General features: G+C 40.8%; 1 protein-coding gene across 2 annotated transcripts in view; it reads right to left on the bottom strand.

Moving 5' to 3' along the window:
* The window catches only part of OSBPL1A (oxysterol binding protein like 1A), a 243168-nt gene extending 234547 nt beyond the window's left edge, over positions 1-8621 (bottom strand). For both annotated transcript variants that reach the window (XM_042909435.1, XM_042909430.1), the window contains exon 1: positions 8414-8621. The gene's annotated coding sequence lies outside the window, so the exon portion shown is untranslated. The remainder of the gene's footprint in view (positions 1-8413) is intronic.
* Positions 8622-12958: the final 4337 nt, after the last annotated feature.

A 12958-nucleotide genomic window follows, 5' to 3' on the forward strand; every position in this document is an offset into this window, starting at 1 on the left:
TTTAAGGGGAAGGAGGCCTGTGACTACAATCTAGCAGAGAAGGCCTAAGGTTGGAAAAGGGGACAGAAAAGGGTGACAGCACCAAAAAAAACCAAGAGAAGACCGAGTTTCAAAGGGGCCAGATGGGTGTGAAATGGTAAAGGAAGCACAGGACCAGGTGTGAAATCGCTGGTTGGTCTGGTGAATCGGAGGTCACTGATGAGCTCAAGGGTACATCCAGTGGAAATGACACAGGCAAAAGCAGATGTAGGTACACTGAGGACTGAATGAGGGATGCTAAGGAGAGAGGACACCAGACTCCTTTAGAGGAACTTTGTTCTGAGGAACTAGTGTTAGCTCCAGAGTTAGGATAGCTGGGCACATGTTTACAGGCTGTGAGGCAAGGGCCAGAAACAGGAAAAGCTTGATGTATATATAAGAGAAAGGAGGGGTGCCGGACTGAAAAGATCCTAGAGGTGCCTAAAGTAAGCGGATGAACAGCCTAAGAGAAAGGAGCATGGCACTGAGGCCAGGGGCAGGGGGATGGTACTTGAGGGGCCGGTGGGCAAAGCTAGGCAGCCCAGAAAGATCTCCTGTCCTATGGCCACCAATTTCCTCAGAACAGAAACAGATTCTTAGGTATCTTAACAGGGGAGAGAACTCTTGCTATAAGACAGGATGGGTGGGTGGGGAGGTGTAATAGAGGTAAATAAAATACAGATTATTTTGAAGGGAACCAGGCCAGTTAAATCTCACCAAAACTGGGAGAAAAAAAAAAATCTCTTGTTGCTCTCTGCTTAACTCCCATAGATTTTAATGCAGGTGCCTGTTTGATTAAAAAACATTCTTAAAGCAATTTGGACATTCTGTCATTTACAAAGCACTTTTAACACCACATCTATCAAAACGAATTAGTCTATCAGCAGGCCAAGCCAATTCCAAAGGTTCGCAGACTGTAACATTTAGGACTTAAGTAGTATCCTTAATGATAAATCCAAAATGCATTTTCCTTACATTGCTCTTGTAAACTTCTATTACCCTAGAAAGGAGTAGCAGGGGTAGGAAGGGGATTGACACTTTCTCCTATCTCCCTATAGAAACAAGTCTATAAAATCACATAAACATTTAAATATACAGGTTTTTTAAGGTTTATTTTGAGAAAGAGCACAAGCAGGGGAGGGGCAGAGAGAGAGAGAATCCCAAGCAGGCCCCACACTGTCAGCAGAGAGCCTGATGCGGGGCTCAAACCCATGAAGCTGTGAGACCATGACCTGAGCCGAAATGAAGAGTCGGAGGCTTAGAGCCACCCAAGCATCCCCGAATCACATATACATTTAAAACTTACATCTGTGAACAAATCATTGCGTGTTAGGAGCAGAAAACAGTAAGAATATATTTTAGCAAGATAATTTCTCAGTGGCTCTAACACAAAAGTTAGCACAACTCCAAAAATACCTGTAATTTAAAAACTCAGTAAACTTCCTAAAATGCTAGCAGTGTGGCCACCATATTAATCTCTATGTTCCTTCCAACTAAGCTACAAAGAAACTGTTCCAAACCAAGGCATAAAACCATTCACGGCAACTTCTTTCTCCATTCAAAAATCACAACTCAGAGTCCACTGCTGAGGATGAAGACCTGAACTTTAGAATATCCACCAGGATCTTAAACCATGTGCCTTTGGCAGGCATCCAGGTAGTCAGCACGGGCTGGGAAGGTGTCCGGCGTGACATGCCCAAGAAGCTGTGGCTCCCCTACCAGCACCAGGGCCACCCTCACCTTTCCTAGCACTTGTGTCCCACAAGGAGATGAAGCAGCAAACGCTTCATTGAGGGCCGACAACATTCCAGGAATACTTGTCCTGAGCTTTGCTGGCTCATTAATGAGTAAAACCAGGCCTTATACTAGGGGGAACTTATAAATACTGTAGGGACAAGTATACAAATCAATTACTATCCACCGCTCTCAAGAAGTCTGACTTGCCCTCTTCATTCCCAACCTCAACTAGATCCCTCACCATGTTTAGCACACATCAGTCTGCAAGTACTCATGTGGTCATTTCTTTGGCTCTCCTTACACTGCACTCCCTGTAAACTTGAATGGGACAAGGGTCTCATGTCTACTCATGTCTATTATGTTCCCCATCATATTCCTAGGACCTAACGATGTGCCTAGAACACAGCAGGTAATCAAACGTTAAATAGATAGATGGGCAGATGAATAGATGTGGATTCAGTTCTCTGAGAATAAAGCAATCATGCCTCCCTATAGGAAGGCCTAAAGGCAATGCCTTTAAGTGGGACACCTTTATCTAATAGCAATTAATGAAGGTTTTTAATTTTTTTAATCTTTATTTATTTTTGAGAGTGAGTGAGTGAGTGGGGTAGGAACAGAGAGAGAGGGGGACACAGAATCCGAAGCAGGCTCCAAGTTCCAAGCCATCAGCACAGAGCCCAACGCAGGCTCGAACCTATGAACTGCGAGATCATGACCTGAGCCAAAGTCAGACACTTAACTGAGCCACCCAGGTGCCCCTAAGGAAGCCTTTTTCTTATAGATCACAGAAAAAGAGACCTTTAAAAAAATCTACTCTAGGATTACTGAGGATTACTATTATTTAACTTGATGCATCTCTAATTTATAAATAAGCTGATATCTATGATTAATAGTTGACTTTAGAAGAAAAACAAAAGAATCCAAATTCACATGAACAGATTTTTAAAACAAACATTCTTTGGAATCATAAGCTTATTTCAGAAATAAGCTGAAATAAGCTTGGTCCCTGATGTGTAAGAGAAAGAAAAAGACAAGCAATCCCTTAATGCAGCTGATCAGAATGGATCTGAGCCACAGCCTATCAGTATTGTATTTTTCATCATCACTCTGTGGATATTTTCAACTGCTCTTTCCACATTCATGCAATTCCAAGCTTTCTTTTTAAGATTAAGGAGATTTTTAATGACCAAGAGAATGTTTTCAAGGCACTAACTAGACAACAGTTTGAGCTTCAAAAGCTGGGAGGCTACAGACTATTTTGCCTTGTTTCCTCACCTCCCAGGTCCACTGAGGAAGCTAGGCTTCTAAATTATTTTGTTGTTTTATAAACACTGTAAATCACCGAATTAGACTGGTCCCCATACTTGATAGTCTGTGCCACTAAATGCCCACTCAATACAGCAAATAAATTCTGTAGCCCTTACAACTCTGAGATCCTGGCAAAGACCCTAAAACTTGGAGCCTAAAGGACAGTCATAACTTGCTAAATTTGGCTGGAGATCTATCAAGTTGAATTGCTACTTTTCCCTAGTATTTAAGTTTAAGGTCTATAGAATCGATGTAGAAAATTCCTGGAGAAATCAAAGATAATGAAGTTTGAGGTGCCTGACTGGCTCAGCTGATTAGGCTTCCAACTCTTGATTTCGGCTCAGGTCATGGTCTCACAGTTCATGAGTTCAAGCCCCACATCACACTCCATGCTGACCGTGTGGAGCCTGCTTGGGATTCTCTCTCTCCCTCTCTCTCTCTCTCACTGCCCCTCCCCTGCTTGCTCTCTCTCAAAATAAACAAAAAAATTAAAAAATAAAAACAAAGATAATCAAGTTCAACGATCAGAGCTTATTCACCTGAGTATCATAAACTCAAAATATTGTCTTCGAGTTCTTAATGGTATTTGAAAAGTTAATATTCAAAGACATCCATGCTGACTTTATTCAATAATACACATAATATTTAACTGGGTATTATAAAGTGTCAGGAAAGTATAGCAGTTTCTCAAAAATTAAGAGTTACCATATGACCCACAATATACCCAAAAGCATTAGAGCAGGGACTCAAACAGATAATCGCTCACCCATGTTCACAGCATCATTCTTCACAATAGCCAAGAGGTGGAAGCAATCTAAGTGTTCAGTGACAGGTGAATAGAAAAAGTGTGGCATATACATACAATGGATTATTCAGCCTTGAAAATGAAGCAAATTCTGACACATGCTACATGGATGAAACTTGCACACATTATGCTAAGTGAAACTAGACACAAAAGGACAAATATTATATGATTCCATTTATATGAGGCACCTAGAATAGACAAATTCAGAGAGAAAACAGGATAGTGATTACTAGGAACTGGAGGAGGGAGTGGGTAGTATTTAATGGTTACACAGTTTCTGTTTGGAATGTTGAAATAATCCTAAAGATGGGCAGTGGCAATGGTTGCACAATGATGTAAGTTACTTAATGCCTCTGAATAGTATACTTAAAAATGGTTAAAAGAGTAATTTTGTTACGTATATTTTACAATAAAAGAAATTCAGGAAGCATCTGAAATATGGTTCTTACAATTGTCAAATAGCTTTTATACTATTAAAGTCAAAAGAAACCTAATTATTCAAAATTGACTACATATTGTGATTACTTAAATTCTCAGGGGTGCCTGGGTGGCTCAGTCAGTTGAGCGTCTGACTTCGGCTCAGGTCATGATCCCACAATTTGTGGGTTCCAGCCCTGTGTCGGGTTCTGTGCTGACAGCTCAGAGCCTGAAGCCTGTTTCAGATTCTGTGTCTCCCTCTCTGCCCCTCCCCTGCTCGTGCTCTCAAAAATAAACATTTAAAAAAAAAAATTAAAAATTCTCAGATACTGCTTTTATGCTTGGTATTATTACAATATTTGAAACACACTGTATGCTAGGAATCTGAATGAGAAACATTAAATGTAATTATGAACATATTTTACAAAATCTAACATAAAAATCCGTAGTGCACTTAGCACTGCTTTCCAATGTAGCTAGCTGCTTAGTGGTATGAGTTATTTTTTCCCCATTATTATTCTTTAAATGTGAGGGAAATATTAAAAATTGAACTATGTAAAAAACATGGCAATAGCAAGAAAATAAATTTTGTCCTCATTCTAACTCCTAGCAGTGATTTCTCTAATACGATCATATTCCTATGTGTACGTATGTACGTATATACACATATAAATGTACGTATGCAACTATAAATTTGGGATAACAATTACACAAATACATTGTTTTAGAAACTCAGCAGTGGTAGATTCATATTTAACCTAATGCTGATTTTAGAAATGAAAAAAAAAACCCGGAAAGTACAGAGGTAAAGTTATTTGCCAATAAAGCCAAAACCAGAATCTAGAACTTCTAATCAAGGCACATTGTTATTAAAGCTATACATTTCATAAAACTCAATTCGGTCTCTAAAACTAAAGGCCATTGATTCTAGTTATTGTTCCTGTGTGAACATTAAGAAAGTTAAATCTGATTTATGCCTTAATCCTCTCATTTTTAGAAGCCTTATTCACTAACTAAAAGGAGGTAGCCAAAACATGGCAATTTAAGGAAAACAAATTATCAAGTCTATTTTAGGAGGCACTCACTTCTTTCTTTCAAAAAGGTAAAGTTCAATTAAAAGTCACTTAATTTTTAATTCAATGAAACTTTATAAATTCCTTCAAGACTTTGTGCACTGATAAACAGCCTTGTGTCCTTGGGAGGAGAAATGATAGAGAAGTAGCTAAAATTGTAGTAACACTGCAGTTTGTAAACTGTAGTGACATTTGACATATTTATACTACCTTCTCTATTCATACTTGTTATACACCCACATGGGCTTAGATGCTATTCCACCATAGAAGAACAATCCCACTTCCTGTGTATTTATTTTACCTTTATTTGGTTGAAAGTGTTAATCAAAATTTGTGAAAATTATTGTAAGCTTCTCGGCCTTGCTTTATGAAATCGTTTAAGCTAACCTTAGGTTGCTACACATTTTATGTGCTTCAATAACCAAGAACCCTTAGATGCAACCCTGATTTGCATTTGAACTGGATAGATTCTTAGAACTGTTAACTACTGTCTCAAACAGTTTGGATCTGTAGAAGCAAAGGGCAGACAAGTCCACACATTAGACAAATCCAGTTTTGGATAGTAAAAATACTCTAACAATGAGCTTGATTGTTACCTTTTAATGATAAAATTCCTTCAATTTTAGGTAAAATGTATTTAAATGTTTTCCACTTTTATTGTTTCACATTTGAAAATTATCTTCCAAACTTAAATTATGTACATAGAATACTGACCTGTTATCTACCATATAGTCAGAAGTTTCTCTTTAAAGAAAAACTTTAAATAACAAAGTGAAAACATGTGGTTACTTTCCGCTGTCACATGATAGGAAAATGGACAAAGACTGTTTTCACTACACAGTAATTTCCTATTTGCTGGCTGATATGTACAAGAACTCACAGCCAGTGACCTAGTAGTTCCTCTTACTAAAAGCGTAAAAATTGTATGGTGACAGATGGTAACTACACTTATTGTGGTAAGCATAACTTAATATACAGAGTTGTGCAATAACTATGTTGTACACCTGAAACTAATCATTATATGTCAACTATACTTCAAGGAAAAAGCTTTAAAACTACTTCTAATACTTGCCCACCTTATTAGTGGTTGAGATCAGGTAAGTGAGGGAAAATCCAACATTTCTAGGGATCAAGAGCATCCTAAAAGATACTTATATGGCATCATGATCATCAATATAAACTGCACAGACTGCATCTTTTCTATCACTTCATTAATGAATTCTGGCAAGACTGGTATAAGCTGGTGACTACACTGCTAACACCTGCCCTCTTTCTGGGAACTGGAAAGAACTTACTAGTCATCAATAAAGTTCTGATTACTACTAGACTTGGCTTGAAAGAACTGACAAGGTTCCTAACCCCTTCAAATTTCTCATGTGTGCTTGCTACCTCATTCTTTCCTTTCCTTAAGCTGATTTCTACCTTCTACTACTTTTCTCAGTGAATACATGGAATGTACAAAACCTCAGCTTTTTAGTGAGGTCAAGAGGTAAGAAAGGGCCACAGAGTTCCAACCTGAAAAGATTATGATTAAATATACAGATGTTTCTGTAAGTTAAATAAAGCCACAAGAAGAAAAGTTTTAATTTATCTAACAGACACTGCGCCATGTTATCCCTCAAAACCAAAATAAAACAAAACCAGCTGCATTCTCCTACCTACTTGTTGATTCTAAACAAGTATTCCCCTTTGTCCTAAGGGCAGAGTGGGGGGAGCGGTGCTTTTGTAGAAACATCCAGCTGCTCGGAATTACAGGTGTTAAGTACTGCTTGAATAATACCGCCAAGACCGAAGGGCCTCCAGAGACCAGGATTAGCCACCCACCATAAATTTCCAGACAAGATTCTGCTGAGATATTTAGCAAGTGTCATCTGACAAACTGACCTTGGCAGAAGACGACACAGAATTACAGCAACTGATTCAGATAAATCTACTCAACTTGCGGCAGTTACCTCCTGTTTTGAATATCAAATTTCAGTGCTGCCAGGGAGAAAATAAAAAGATGATAAAATTTAAAACTGTTACTGACACTTTTTTTTTTGTCTCCTGTAGATTGTAGATAGAGCCCCTAGTTTAGAACTAGGAGATGCAGACAATGTGGATTTTGTAACCATTCTGTAATTATCACAGAGATCTTTAAAATTTTCAGCTGCGGGATGCAGAAATTATACCTACAATACTGGCTGCATAAAATTTGTTGTTCTCAGGGTTAGAACGCAAACATTGCTAGCCCTCAAAATAAATCGACAAAATTATTTTCCAAATGCTTAGTAAAGAGGTGAGGATATTCCGAACTCTATCAAGAATGCAACAACTACAATACTAAGGCTTCAGGGAAAACGCATCACTGATTTTAGGCATTACCAACAACTATCCACAAGAGCCTAGTAACTAAATGTGCGAAATTCGAGCAGTCTCCACTTAATATCACATTGCCAGCAGTTCAACTTCACGATATAGTCTGGATAAAGCAACGACTTTGACAACGAAAAACTAATATTAACTAAATCAGAATAACCTCTTTAACGCCTTTTGCCAATCAATAGGGCCACCAGGCAAATGAATCGTTTCTACTGTGCAGCTGCAATCTTTCGTACTGTCTATCCCTTTGATAGTCTTCCATGCTAGTCGAAGTGACCACGAGGTACACTGAGAGAATGGTCACATGGACAGCTCGTGACTTCCACTGAGAATCAATCCTCTCCTCATGGTAGTAGGAAACTAAAAGTTATGATGCACACATCAGAGTACCGAGAAAGCACACGGCTGATGACTTGGTAGGGAATGCATGTAGCACACAAGTCGTTGCACCCCGAGGGGGAGTGCAACAAACGCCAGCATCTCGCTGCTTTTAACAACTAAGTTCGCTGCAGCATTGGAGAGCCGGCGGCCACACGGTAGCCGAGCCGGGGGTGGGAGCCCAGCATCGCCAGGACTCAGTCCTCGGAGACGCGCGCGCGAGGCCCGCGCACCCCCCACCAGGGGAGGACAGATCTTCCCCGCGCACCAGGCAGGGGGGAACGCGCTCGCACAGGAACCGGGCACGGAAACTGACCTACGCGGTCACCCGGGCTCCCAGAGCTCCCGGGGTGGGGGCCACGACCGCAGGCTTCCCCACGTCGATGAAGCGGCCGTCACCGACTCTGGCTGGCACTACCGGAGGACTCGCGGCCCCGCGGAAGGACTGTCTCCCGAGTCCCGGAGCCCGGAACGGGGCGAAACGCGAGACAGTCAAACGCCACTCTGCGAGGTGACGCCGCCCCTCCCCGCCGCCCGCGTCAGGAGCGCGCGCGCGCGCGCCCGGTTTATTTGCGCGGGGCCCGTGCAGCACGTGACCGGCGCGCAGGCCTCTAAGCGTGCGGGTAGCACGCCGAGGCCCCGCCCCCGCAGGCCCCGGGCCCAGGCTTTGTCAAGGGCTGCCGGGAGTTGCAGAGGCTCGTGCTTTTCTCCCCAAACCCCTGACTCAGAAGAAAGGGTGGGCCTGATACTTACGAGCTGTGGCGGGGAGAGAAATGGCCCCCTCCCCGGCCGAAGCGAATATAAATACTGGGTTCAGCCTCTGGAAATTTGTCAGTAAACAAATACATCACACAGCTGCCCACGTTTTTTCTTTCCTTGACTTTACCCGAGGGAACTTAACTGGCTTTGTGAATTGGCTACACCTGTTTTTCTTTTCACGTGTCAAAGGATGGGCTTAAAATGCCATACAGGTGTAACTGTTACAAGATAAATACCAGCGAAGGATGCTTAAAGAGATGAGGATTTACAAAGTTTCCCTCATCTCCTCCCCCGCCCCCCGCCCCCGCATCAAAAAATCTTTCATGAAGAGTCAACCTCTTCAGACTCCATTCTAACAGGTCTAGCCAGAAGCCTTAATTACGCCGTCTTCAACTTCAAACTCTAGTATAATTACAACTTTTAAAAAATTATGCTTAACCAAAACAAAGGGAATTATGAGCATGTGAAAAATCTTCCAACTTTTTTGTATTTTCCAATATATTTTACGAACCTTTTTGTAATGAAAAATTAGTAAGTAGGTATTATTTTTTAAGGGGCTGTAGTTTTCCTGTCAATTCCATTTTGAAAACATGTATTGAGAACCTATTATAGGCCGGTTGGTCATTGCGCTACATGTGATACATCTTTTGGCAGATTTCTTAGAATGTTTTTAGAGAACACCAGTAGCCTTGCTTGTATTTCCCAGGCTAGTATCATCCCTTATTAACAAAAAAGGCACTTGAGTAGCACAATACTTCAACTGCAAAATGTGTGGTAACTGAGGCAGTCATATTTTCCTCACAAAGAACATCAGGATTTATTTTCTAAGGATACTGAATTATCTTCCCAGCCAAAATAAAAATTGACCATTGAAATAATTTTCCACAAAATTATATGAAAAGCTGCATTCTCGCTATGATATTTAAATGCCTAAATTTACTACTCTCGTTTTTTTTTTTCCAATTCACTGTACTCTCTTGAGTTAGTAAATGAAAACAGATCCTAGCCAAATAGGAGGATGAAGGTAATAGAAGGTAATCATCATGTTTACTAATAAAAGAAGTTCCAATCTTGGTAAGATCACTAATTTTTCTGTATATTTACAGGAGTCTCTTTGGTATTTATATAAAGAATCTTTAGGAAAAGGTATCTCTTTGGCATTTTTATTGCCGACTAGTAAGATGAAAACACAACAAAGGTGTTAACAATTCTTACTGTAGAACACTGCTGTCCAATGGAATTTTCTGCATGGAAATGTTGAAAATGATGGAAATGTTCTATAATTCTATCTTGTCCAATATAGTAGTCACATGAGCCTGCTGAACTCTTGAAATTTAGCTAGTGTGACAAAAGATCTGAATTTTAAATTTTATTAAATTTTAATTAATTTTAAGTCACATGTGGCTAGCCACTACCATACTGGTGAGTGCTGTTCTAGAACAACAAAGAAATCACTAAATTTCCCCAACCATGGTAGTCTCTTTCTTGAGAAAACGTTTGGCAGATACAGAACCTCTGGAAGCAATAATTTCTCCAAACTCTTTTCTGAGCTTTTGAGAAAGTAGGTATTTTAATTTTATAGACAGCGCACATTAAAGTGACTGTATCATGCTTAGCTACAACGCATGCAAACAGAAATAGAACTGGAAGCTCTAGATGTATGGCAGGGGCTTTGGGAGTAAGTAAGCCTTTGCCCTGCCATTCCCATGCCTGCCTGACCCAAATGAAAAATTTTTAAAAAAAGAAAAGGTAGCTATTGTTTAGGCCATGATATGCTTCAGAATTGCCCACTGCCTGGTTCACACAAGATCTACCTGGTACTCTCTCATTTGCTTGATTCAATAAACTTAAGAGCCCACGGCTTTCTACCCCTGTTCTCCTCCCCACATCCCAACTATTCCCTCCAGACTACAGTACCTGACGTTTGTATCCCTGCAGTTTTGTCTTAAGCCTGAAACACCCCAGAATGCACTTGGTGCATTCCATGTTTTAAAAACACTCTCCTGGTGCTGGTGTGACTTTGAAGTGCTGCAGGAGCACACTAAAGGCTTGTTAAATCTTATTAAAAGGAGGATTTTATAGACCGAGGCTTTGGGGAGGACCTTGGGTAATTACTGCCTGGAATGCTGAAAAAGTAGGTCAGATGTCATCAGGCAAATCCAGATCAATTGTTGAGTTGGGGGAAATTAACCATCCTCTACACCTACATATTAAGTACTTTGTAGTTATTATGAACTCCAGACCATAAATGCTATGAGGTCATTGGAGGTTTTTCTCTCTTTGTGATTTGTACCATTACAGTTTATTTAACAGCTAAAATAAGGGGGGTGGTATATTTTCAGATATTAAATTACTTTCATCTAAGACTTCATTCCACACTTGACCTTCTGTTCCTAGGGTGACAAGTTACAGATGGCTACGTAACTCAACTTCCACAAATGATTGATTTTGCTGGGTCTCCACACAAGAAGCTTAGAAAGGTCCCCTATACCTGTAGTTTCTTGGTTGCAAGCAATGAGCCCTGACCCTGGCTACCTGAAACACATAAGGAATGTACTAGAGTATCAAAGAAAGCTGAAAATCTGGCCTGGCAAGGGCAGGACTGGGGCACTTGCAGGGATTACAGCAGGAGGAGCTAGTCTATAGCTTTTCCAGGAAATAAGAATAAGTTCTGATTATTTTTGTTTTCCTATCCTATCTTCAGAAGAGGGAAATTTAAGAAAGAGAGGGAGAGATGGAGTTTGGGCTCCTTGGCTGACAATCTCACAAGATTACCTTCCATAGGAGAAGTAGCTCCTCACCTACACACACACACACACACACACACACACAGAGAGAGAGAGAGAGAAAGAGAGAGAGAGAGAGAGAGAGAGTGTCCTGGTACAGTGCTATAACCAGAAGAAGGGCCAATGGTTAATGGGCAGCCACCATCACAGAAAAACCCTTTATAGCCTTTTTTTTTTTTTTTTTTTTTAATCAAGCCCTTCTCTTTCATAGCTTGTGACAGAAGCTCCTTGGGCAATATTTCCAGCTGCACCTTTAGCCCTTAGCTCTATTCATCATGAGTAAACCCTGTTTTTCCATCCAGTGTACCTGACAATTAAATACTACCCCTTCTTAGCAGTCACAGAGTTTGGGGACACCTGGATGGCTCAGTCAGTTAAGTGTCCAACTTTGGTTCAGGTCATGATTTCGCAGTTCATGAGCCTGAAGCTCAGAGCCTGAAGCCTGCTTTGGATTTTGTGTCTCCCTCTCTCTCAAAAATAAAAAAACATTAAAAAAAAAAAAAAAAAGAGGAGCGGCCAGGTGGCTTGGTTGGTTAAGCATCCCACTTTGGCTCAGGTCATGATCTCACAGTCCATGAGTTCAAGCCCCACATCAGGCTCTGTGCTGATAGCTCAGAACCTGGAACCTGTTTCAGATTCTGTGTCTCCCTCTGTCTCTGCCCTTCCCTCGCTCATGCTCTCTCTCTGTCTCAAAAATAAATAAAAACATTAAAATGAAATAAATAAATAATTTAAAAAAAAAGTCACAGAGTCTGCCCCACCCAAAGCCCTGTTTTGAGAACTTGCTTATGCAACCTACTATCCTTGGCTCAGCAGAAGGTGCAAGGTCAGGAGCTAACTGAATGGTACCTTTCTATTAGGTTTAACAAAGATCTGGTAGATACTCTCTGCCCAGCAGAAAAGGTCTTTACTGAGTAGCATTAAACTATCTAGATTCCCTCTGGGAGTATTTGACCATGAAAGTATACAAGTACATTCTTTAGCCAGGGTACATGCATAAAGGCATAGAGGTAAGTGAAGGCAGAGAATAAACAGAAACCATAGGATGGCAAGAAGGAGAGTAGAAAAAGGTGATCAGAAATAGAAGCAAAAGTGGAGAGAGAATCAGAGACCCCAGAGTGCGGGAACACTAGAGTAGGGAGAGGCTCCTTGCTTGAGAGGGCGCCACCTGCTGGCACCGTTGTATCTTCAACAACCTTTCAGAGCAGCAGAGGTACTTTTGCTTTCAACAAATCCTGCTCTTTACCGGATGAAACCTGAGTGCCGCTCTATTCCTTGAACCCAGAAAGAGCCTAATATATCACTCCTACCCCCCT

The sequence above is a fragment of the Panthera leo genome, chromosome D3, assembly GCF_018350215.1.
Source record: "Panthera leo isolate Ple1 chromosome D3, P.leo_Ple1_pat1.1, whole genome shotgun sequence".
Taxonomy (NCBI): Eukaryota; Metazoa; Chordata; class Mammalia; order Carnivora; family Felidae; genus Panthera; species Panthera leo.